This window comes from Haliaeetus leucocephalus, unplaced genomic scaffold (genome assembly GCF_000737465.1).
Source record: "Haliaeetus leucocephalus isolate CR32 unplaced genomic scaffold, Haliaeetus_leucocephalus-4.0 Scaffold51, whole genome shotgun sequence".
Classification (NCBI taxonomy): Eukaryota; Metazoa; Chordata; class Aves; order Accipitriformes; family Accipitridae; genus Haliaeetus; species Haliaeetus leucocephalus.
This window is the reverse complement of record NW_010972487.1, coordinates 3,542,210-3,552,199: the sequence shown is the minus strand read 5'-3', so window position 1 is coordinate 3,552,199 and position 9,990 is coordinate 3,542,210.

The window sequence follows — 9,990 nt, the reverse complement described above, 5'->3', positions numbered from 1 at the left end:
CGCGTGGCTCCAAAGTCCCAAGATCCTGGGCAAACGCAGGCGTGGGAAGAGCTTGTGTGGCTGTAAAGCATCGCAGTCGCACAGCAGCATCCCTCTGGCCTTACCCTCCCTCCCCTCCCAGCCCCAGGGAGCTGCCGCTCTCCACTTTAATATAAATTTTTCTAGAGGGCTTGGTCTGAAAGCAGGCCACGGGCACTCCTTGAGATGGATGTTTCCCCTAAATGACACACTAATAAAGCCAGCAGTGGTGCACGCCGAGCTGGCCGTCCCGGGCTGTGATGCTCACGCAGGCACTCAGGCGATCCCAGACCCCATCCCACCAGGGATGCTGCAGGGGTGGTCCCCAAGCATCTCTGCCTTCGACACATCATACCAGCAGCATATTTTAGCCTCTGGGAAAGCTCAAATGAACTAAACCCACCATTTTTCTACCCTGCAAGGACTCGGTGTGCAGATCTTCGCCCCAGGAGCAGGTTATTTTTATTATATGTATTTTTACAGGACAGCTATCGGGAAACCCCTTTGAAACTTCCCATGGGCAAAGGTTTATTCTTTCAAAACCAGGGGGTTTTCCCTCTGCCTCCAGCTGCTTTTGAAATCCCAGCTCACTTTCCCACGCTTGAGGCATCCTGACCTTAATGTCCATCCCTGCTTCACCTCTCAGCCAGCACAGGATCTGGCCTCCCACGGCCAAGCAGCCAGCGCCAGGTCTGGGCAGCGAAAGGCAGGCTGCAACAGCCCAATCCTCCTCTCAAATGGGATACCCTGATAGACTTCAGCCACTGGATTATCCCAATTCCAATAACACTCGTTCAAAGGATGGGGATTTACCCCTCGGCTCTCTGCCCACCCCCGGGAATAACTGTAAAAGGCAGCAAAGAATTTGCTCAATTCCCCAATTCAGCTTTGTTGCTCCTTTGTCATTTGAAAAAAATAAAAAAAAATAGAAGAAAACCAAACTCCACATCATCTGTGTGCAGTGAAAACAGGAGAGGACAGCAACACTCAAGGATGCTACCTGTCCTGTTGAAACACAGGTTTGGGCAGTTTGCCAATGGAAACAAGATAAAAAATACTGCAGTAAATCCTGTAATTATCAGTAGGGTGTTTTAAGACAGTAAACCTCAGAGAGATTTTAGCAGCAGGTTTCACAACTGCGAGAGCCGGTGGGAAAAAAATCTCCTCCCATTTCATAGACTTTTTTCCCGGAGCATATATAAGAAAGAAACAGAAACACTAATAAAAAGATGCTTTTATGTCTGAGAAAATTAGCCCAGTCCCCTGATACCTGCAACTTCTTTGGTCTTCTTTGCTACCTCGTCACTGTGCTGAGAGCACAATGATGATACCAAGGGTCAGGGATGCTGTGTTATGGCATGTGGGGGAAAAGGGAAGCTTCCACCATGAAAACTAATGGGAAAATATTTCTGTGCATCTCTCTGCTAATGGCATGGTGCCCGGATTCATGGAGGGAGAGAAATGGGTAACGGCGTCACCCGTCACAGTGTCACCCCAGCCACCATGTCCTGGCAAACGAGAGTCCCTCATTTATTCCTCTTTGCCTTCCGAGGATGGACCAGCCTTCTCCTGTCTCCCACTGTCACCCTCCTCCCCACAGCAAGGAACATCCATACCTAGAAAGGAAAATAATGGGATTTTATATATAACCCCAAACCCTCACGTCAGCAGTAAACAAATGATGTCATCTTAAATGACAAAAGGAGACACCGCAAAAACTGGACAAAGACAAAAGGCTTTTGAATAGGACAGGAAGGTTTTTGCAGATCTATGGGTTTAAGTACAAAGCGTTACCTATGGTGTGCCCACCCCCGCGAATCATCAGGCAAGGAATTGTAACAGAGGTCAAAAATTACATGTGGCAATAATCTGTTGTTATTATTATTATTTTATTATTATTTTATGGTCTACATTTATATTGTCTCTATATTCTATATATAGAATATATATTCTGTATTCTTAAAAATACTACAGTTATTCTTTCAATAAACAGTGCATGCGTATCCTGAAAGCATTAAAATATTCAAAGGACAGAAAGCAGAACAGAAATGCAGGTATTTCAGGCATTACAGTAAATAGTCTTCATGTTTTTGTAAAACTTCTGTAAATGGATTAAAAAAAAATTGTCAGTCTTTCCAGAATATCTCAGTTGCTGATCTAATATTGGCACTGCTCAATTCTTCTTTATTCTTTTAACCTGCCCAGTCATTTTTATGTGGCTAGTCTGTGTTTTTATAACACAAACAAGTAAATCAAATCAGGTGCAGCTGAAAACGTTCAATTGAAAACAAGCTAGTGACACGAGAGCAGAAGTTATATCTGATTTTAAAGCTTTTAAATATATAAAAAAATAATTTTGCAGAGTCATAAACACAGCTGAGTTGGGCACGCTAACAGAGAAAGGATGAGTAACATCTCTATTAAATGATTAAACTTGAAATCCATGCAAAGGGAAAGGAGATATATATATCCATGAGTGCTGTTTAAATTCCTTCCCATTTAGCCTTGGCCACAACGGCACCGTAGCAGCTCATTAAATATATCCTCCTGGCATGAAAAATGGATTCACAGCAGGACTTCTAAGCATCCAGATAAGACCTGTTAAATGGGAATTTCAAAATGTCTTTTTCTGCCACTGTATAAAACCAGATATGTCCCAGAAGCTACAAAAAAAACCATCCCAGTTTTTACCTGCTTCTCCTGAACCCTGTTAGTGCACAGACACAGCCCTACGCATACGCCTGAGAAAGGGCATGGGCAGTTCTCTTCCCCGTCTTTCAGAAGCATCCAACGATCAGAAGCCCTCCTCCACCCACAGCACACACCACCTCACCTGGCTACCCTGCTCTTTCATATCTCAAACAATTTACAGGAACCTTAAATACAGAAATATTGTATCATATATATTGACAGTTATTTATATTGACAATTTTCTAACTATGTATTGTTATATATAGTTATATTACAACTTATTATTACAGTTAAATATATGTAATATATTCAATATAGTTATCTATTATATATTACATTTGAATATATTATATATAACCATATTATAGATATTATTTTATATATTATGTGTTATATATTATATATAATATCTAAATAGCTATATATGTGTTATTATATAGATTGACAGTTATATAGATTGACAGATAGCTATTAAAAAAAAACCACCGGGGAACAAAAAACTACCTTCAGGCAGCATAAGTACTTCTTGCCTATATTTCCCTGGACTTCATCGCATTTCATTCAATAAACCACAAATAGTAACATATTAAATATCTGGTTTATATAAAAAGCAGAAATGGTTTCTTTAACATTATTACAATTTTTGTTTAATATTATTTCTGCTTATTAAATTACTTGCTGAAATAACAAATATTTGTGTATATCAATATATCTATACTGCGTGCACTCAGGGTGAGCTCTGCAGCTTCTGTGGAATTGTATACAAATATTTGTTATTCCAGCATTCATTTAACTGGAGCACATATCAGACCAAGTTAAAAATAAATCTGTACAAGCTGTGTATTTTCCTTCTCTACCACCTTGCGATGGGAAAGATTACTTTGAGTTTATACACCAGTGATGCTTTCACATGAAACAAAACTCTCCCTGTGCTTTAAATATTTGCAATGGGACAGGAGGTATAATGTTCCTCCCCAGCCATTCATTTTTTTCTGCTAAAGTTCAACTTCTCATTTAGCCTTTAAGATATACAAGTGTATGAAGGGGGACTGCCTCACACTTCTAAGCTGGGGAGTATCATTATTACTACTTGCACTTTCTGATCTAGTTAATAGATTAAAACCAGATATGAAACACTCCAAAAAATCCCAATAATGGCATCAATAGAATTTTTTCTTTGCCAGCTGCAACGTATGTATGTGCTGTTGCAATGAGGATCTCACACAACCAACTTACTGAGTTCATTTAACATAAAAAACCCAAAAACCCCTAAGACAAGTCACTTATGGAAAGCAGCTGGCAGTCAATATGAAAAGGAAGCCTCCTCAAATGGCAAAGCCTTCTCCACCCTCTCCAAAAAGCTCCTTGGAGGGGTCAGACAGCCGAGCCGATGCAGGCACCCATGAGCTTGTCTCCTTGACTTTTTTGGGGTCGGGCAACGAGTAAGGGTTACATTTCGCCTTGCCCAAACCGGGCTGACCCTCCGCATCAGGCAGCAGAACACCCGATCCTGCAGAAACGGTGCGCGCCCGCAGGCAAAGTTTTGCAACGCTGAGTTTTTCAAGGCCTTGAGCTTTGCTGGGGAACTGCCAAAAAAACCCGCCCGATTTCTCTGCGTGAAAGCGATGGATGCCTCCCAAGCGAAGCGACGAGCCCACAAGCTGGTGCCAACCACCCGTTGCGGTCGGCCCCGTGTACCCACCCCACACCTTCCTCCACCCTGCGAGCACGACGGAGCGAGCCTTACCCTCCCCGAGGGGCAAGCCGTGTTCGTTTTTCTGCTCTTCTTCTCTCCTTGTGGTTAAAACATCTAGCCGGGAGGTTAGGCACCAAAATACGGGGTACCACCAACCTCCCTCCCTGCAAGGCTGGGCAGGGAGGAGGGCTGTGGCTTAAGAGATATCTCCGTCCCCAGACCTACACGCAGAATCTCGCCCACCACGTTTCCTGTTGCTCCCTCCCGGCGCGGAGAGCCGGGGCCGCGGGGCCGTGCAGGCGACACGAAATGCAGCCGAAAAATCAAGGTGTTGGGCAGCTGGCTCCGGGGACGGGCAGGGCATCCTCGGAGGAGCTGCTCTTCCACCTTGCAGCATGGCCCGTGACGAAAACCATGGTGGAGTCCCACCACGTCTGACATCTCTTTGGGTACCGCCGCGGGAGGAGATGCTGGGCTGCTGAGGACCCGGCTTGCAGGCAGGGTCACAGGCAGAACTGCTGCTGTTCCTCAGCAAAACTCGAGGTGTAATCGTTGTCCGGCATTAGCACAAGGTAAACAGGGTGGTTGATACTCCAGGGAGAGGTGCTGGGCTGTGCTGAGACCCAGCCACAGGGCTTCGAAACATTACATCTTAACATCAGCACTGAATGCAAAATTCAAGTTGGGATATTTCCTATCGGTGTCTTCAAAGAAATCGAGACAAAGTATTCCTGCGGGCTGGGATTGTATATTCCTGCCCTGAGTAACAAGCTGCAAATGACACTGCTGTTATTAAAATATATGTCTCGAGTCATCTTGGTGCAGGAGGAAATGAGTCAGAGAGGCAGTGGAACAGCCATTACTAAAATATATGCCTTTCCTCAGGTCATTTTGTTTTAATCTGAATCACCCATTGCTACTATAGCCAGGATAATTTTGATATAACTTAGAAATGTGGGTCACATCCCACTGCGCAGATCCGAAGCCACCATCCCCAAGGAGATGCCGGGGGAAGGCAGCTGCCACCGTGCAAATTCCCCTCGTCCCAAACCTGGGTCCCTTCTCGCCTCCCCAAAGCTGGGACACAAACCGAGCTAGCTGGCCAGGATCAAACTTCTTTCCTGGCCATTATCCCTCTTCCAAGAGGCATCCAGGGTGCCCTGGACTGTAAAAGAGAGAAAGGAAAAACTCACCTGCCTTCTCTCAAGGACCAAAGGTGTCTTGCTCGAGGTGCCAGGTAACCAGGGAATTGCTCCAATGGTCCCTGCTGGAGGGATGAAGGGGTGTGATGTACCAAAGATGGCCATAGCATCCTCAGTGGTGTCATTTATGGGTGGGCATGCCATGGAGAAGCTGGTGATATAGCCCCTTCTCCCTTCCCTGTGCCGCTCACGGCTGCGAAGCGAGCAAGGGAGAGTCCCGAAGGGCTGTGGAAGGAGTCCTCTCCCACCAGGAGCAGACGGGGACACGGACACGGGGGCTGCAGGGCTGGATGCTGCTGCCCTGAAGGGCTGAGGCCACGTGAAGTTCAAACCGTCTCCAGACCCTCATCTTCCAGCTCATGCAACTAGAGACACAGGTCGGAAAGCCATAGGCAGTTCATGTGTACGTATCTCCTATATCCTGAATGTAAACACACAGAAAACAGTTTCTTTCTCTATGCAATGGTAACCACATGAAAAAGTTGGACCCCCCTCTTTTGTCTCAGTATCTGCGGTGCAGAGGACAGAGATGTTGGGAGAGCTACGGAGAACCGCGGGATCCGTTCTTGGGATAAATGTCCTTGTGCAGGGCCAAAAGCTAAGGAAGATTTAAGTGTTCTGCATTAAAGAATGAGATAATTGGAAGATTAATAGTGTTTCAGAGGAAATGGACGTGGAGTTTTGTAGCAAATGGCTTCCTTAGAGTGACACATTGTAATGAGATCTCAAAGTTAAGAATATAAAAATGACTGATTTGGTTCAGAGCAAAGGTCCATCTGGACGACTATTCTGTCTCCGACACTGGCTACAAACAGATGGCTAAGGAATAACACGGACAAGGCAATCATATATGACACTTTCCCTTAATATTCAGACTATTTTTAACTGAAAAGACTTCCTGAGCCTGTTCCTATCTATTGAGTAACCCACAGTGGACCTCTCCTCCAAGCACTTGTCCAGGCTCTGCACCCTCAGTGTCCTTTGGCAGGGACATTCGTGGGTGAAGGACAACTTCATTTGCTTTCAGCCTCACCAACGTCAGCTTTATCTGCTGCCCCTTACTTTCTGTATTGGAAAAGGCAGTGAATAATCAATCCCTTTCCACTCCCTCCCAACCACTCACAATTCGGGACACTTTAGTGTATCCACTTAAATTGTGTTTTATGGCTAAAGTGTCCTAGCCTGCCTACACAAAACCCATCTCAGACCTCTGATCCTCCATTTTGCCCTTCTCTGAACCTTTTCTTGTCCTACTACTTCTTTTTTTAGTTCCCTCTTCAAGATGAGGGGGTGAGACCAACACACAGCATTCAATGATTTATACAACGCATTGACCATGAACTGGACCATTGGAGCATACGATGACATAGCTGTGTTCTCTATTTTATATCCAATTTCCTTCCTACCTGTTAACATCTCATTTGCTTTCCCTCCTAGGCACTGAATTGATGTTTCCACAGTAGTACCTATCTTAACCCAAATCTTCACCCCTGAATGGCAATATTTGGCTCCTTTTATAGCAAAGCCAGGACTGGTTTTCCTTGCATGCATCACTTCACATTCACCTACTCCAAATTTCACCTGCCCCTGTATCGCCCAGTCTCTGAAAGATCCTTCTGCAGTTCTATATTTACAATACATAAATGCAAGTAAATTAATGTGCATAAAAATAAAGTTTGCAGGGTATGTTTTAAATTGTTACATGGCTACTGAGTCCAACACTCACAAACAGGGTGGGAGCGGTACCTCTAGGAGAACAGGTATGGAAAGACTAATCACACACTTCTCTTCACAGTAACGGTGGGGATCAGGCTGTTAAAAGTGAAACTCAACACCAAATTTAGTTTGTTTTGTTGATGATAGAAGAGCATTAAACCAGCCGCTGCTTTTTGATGCGGCCATCTCCCCTCTGCCTCTTTTGAAAAAGGTATTGTGGCTTTGGGTTGTGCCTTTCAGGTCTAATTCTACAGCGAGGGTTGGGTTTTTTCAAGTAAATGCCAAATTGAGAAGAAATAACAAGTTGTACGAGCCAGCCAACACTATTAATAGGACCACAAAATGGATGAAACAAGTAATCTCAAGCAAGTCATGGGTTTCTATACAGACCAGACATGACAAGACTTTGCATTGATGATGTGATGGCCTGACAAATTATAGCCAATGTCTCAAACAGTCGTTAAAGAACTTTGGTGGAGAAAACAGCCTCTGTAAAAAAGCTGGAGTTTCGTGAACAGGACAATGTGGCCAGAGGAGAGGGCCCCCCGGAGGGTGGGACCGCGCTTCTCCAAAGCCACAATTCTTTATCTTAAGTGATCAGGAGACGGAGCACAGCGTATGCACCCGGAGGAGGAGGCCCCATGGAGGATGGGGCTGTGCTTCTATCTGAAGCGGTCGTGCCAGCAGGGAAAGAGAGGCAACTCCCCAGTGACCTCCCCAAAGCTCACCGACCGATTCCAGAGAACCCTGGGGAACGTGAACTGTGCATGTCAAGACCACTGACTAACCCACTGTAAAAGAAGGGGGAATGAGTCCTTGGCGCGCGCCCTCCGGAACTGGATCTCTACACTGGCTGGACCAACGCTGGACCCAGGACCGGTGAAACCCTTTTCTTCTCTCTTTCTTTCTTTCTTTCCCTCTCTCTCTCCCTCTTTTCCTTCTTTCTTTTCCACACCTCATCCTTTAAGACATAAAACCATTGACCAAGTCTGAGACTAGGAGTGGATCCAGCCGCCCCTGGGCTCCTCTTTGAGGAGTCCAGAAAGCAAGGGGGTCTGCTCTTAACCTCATGACTCAACGGGAGGGATCTCCTTCTGACACAGTTTCACGTTGCTTTTCCCACTCCTTTTTCTACACTGCCCTTCTCCTTTCAAACAGTGGCTTAATGACATGTTGCAAGGTTCATATTGATAAGTTCACTTGTACTTGGGCAAGGTTAGCTTGGTTGAATAAATGTTGATTGTTGTTTGAGCTCCACTGGTGTCGTTTCACCTAAATTCTGACAAAGGAAATCCACGAACCTGAGTCACTCCGTTTTGGGGACGCAACAGATGGAGACAGGAGAAGTCAGCTCCCAGGGCTGTGGGGATAACACCAAGGCTATGAGACCCTGGAAGGGCACTGAACCAGGAGGACAACTACCAAACGGTGCCTCAAACCCAGCAGAAATTCAATTATGGGAATTGGAAGTGAGCTAATGAGCCCAGTTCACCAATTAAAGACTACTGGAACTGCTGTTCAGACAAAAAAAATGATACACTGGAGCTATACAGATAATTTTCCTTTTCTTAAGGGAAGTCTATATTCAGTGTTAGAAAATAGGAAGTCTTTCTGTAGTTCTGGACTGAATCTCTGTGGTATTGAGGAGATTGGCGCTGCAGAAAACCAACCTGCCCACTGTTAACTCCAGCTGTGGCACTGGCAGAGTAAATTGTCACCAGTCCCCAAAAGATGCTGTCACAGATTGCTGATTTACCAAAAGTCTGCACAAACGAGGTCTGCAGCATCAAGAGAGGAGGTGTGGGAAGGAAACAAGGAAAACTTGTAAACACATTCAGGTCTTCTTTTATCAAACTCTCAGCTAAGGTACCAGCAAGCATGGACATTATGGAGATTTTCAACCCAGTGTTCAGGTTAAAGGTCTTCACCACAGAGAGTGGAGAAGTGCAGGAGTGTTTGTGGTTTGCATATGGTATTTTAAGGTATGTGATGTTTACGCTGAGAGTACCCAGAAGAGAGGACAGCATTGGCCACTGAACTGGAAACATGCAGCTACAGTGGAAAGACAGTGTGCGAGTATCTGCTGCGTGACAGTTGCACTTGACATTCTACAAACCCCTTTAGTGCTGCAGCTTTGCAAAGGAAAGGGGGGCAGCAAGTTGCTCATAAACCACAGCTTCATTTCACACCGGAAAAGCTGTATGCTATAGTGTCAACTTTTTTTTTTTTTTTCCTCTGTTCGAAACAAAAGTTTGTGATTTGCGACTAAATTTTGAAATCTTCATTAAAACTTTCCATTCCTCCTTACAAAAGAGATCCTTCAAAGGTTAACAACAGGAAGAATCGGCAACACTGAAGCAAACACGGTCCGGTGTCGCTCCCCGAGTTATCATCAGTGATCAGTCGCAGGGATCAAGCAGCACCTGCTCATCGTCAGCAACGTTGCATCATTGCTTAGCAATGAGAAGTCCTTCTGAAGCCCTGCGAGGAGGAACCATGGGCAACGGAACAACGGACCTGAGAGAGCACGGTCATTTTGACGCTCCTTTTGTGTCTACCAACCATCGCAGCGTAAATCCCATGTCCTGGGACGTGCTCCTGCTGCCAGTCACGCAATACTGAGACATCCATGCGATGTCTGATATTACTGATACAAAGAAGCTGAAG